Genomic DNA, 743 nt, shown 5'->3' with positions numbered 1-743 from the left:
TATGGTCATTTAACTATATTGATTCTTCCAATCCAAGAACACGGAATATTTTTCCATTTATTTGTATCTTCTTTGGTTTCTTTTAATAGGGTCTTATAGTTTTCATTATATAGGTCCTTCACATGTTTTGTTAAATTTATTGCTAGGTATTTTATCCTTTTGCTGCAATTGCAAAAGGAATTGTTTTTTTCCACTTCTTTTTCTGACACCTACATTATTAGAATATAGGAATGTTACGGATTTTTGAACATTGATTTTGTATCCAGAAACTTTACTGTATTTGCTTATCGTTTCTAGTAGTGTTCTTGTGGAGTCTTTAGGGTTTTCTATATAAAGAATCATGTCATCCACAAATAGTGACAGTTTGACTTCTTCATTTCCTATTTGAATGCCTTTTATATCTTTCTCTTGTCTGATTGCACTTGCTAGGACCTCTGATGTTATATCAAATAACAGTAGCGATAGTGGACAGCCTTGCCTTGTTCCCAATCTTAGAGGGAAGGTTTTTAGTTTTTCACCATTGAGTATAATGTTAGCTTAGGGTTTGTCATATAAAGGCTTTATTATGTTACTTTCTTTCTATACCAATTTTGTTAAGTGTTTTGATCACAAAGGGATGCTGTATCTTGTCGAAGGCTTTTTCTGCATGTATTGATATGATCATATAATTCTTATTTTTAAATTTATGTTGTATATCACATTAATTGATTTGCATATGTTGAACCATCCCTGTGCCCCTAGGA

The sequence above is a fragment of the Pteropus vampyrus genome, unplaced genomic scaffold, assembly GCF_000151845.1.
Source record: "Pteropus vampyrus isolate Shadow unplaced genomic scaffold, Pvam_2.0 Scaffold130, whole genome shotgun sequence".
NCBI classification, from domain to species: Eukaryota; Metazoa; Chordata; class Mammalia; order Chiroptera; family Pteropodidae; genus Pteropus; species Pteropus vampyrus.
Note: the sequence above shows the minus strand (reverse complement) of the source record.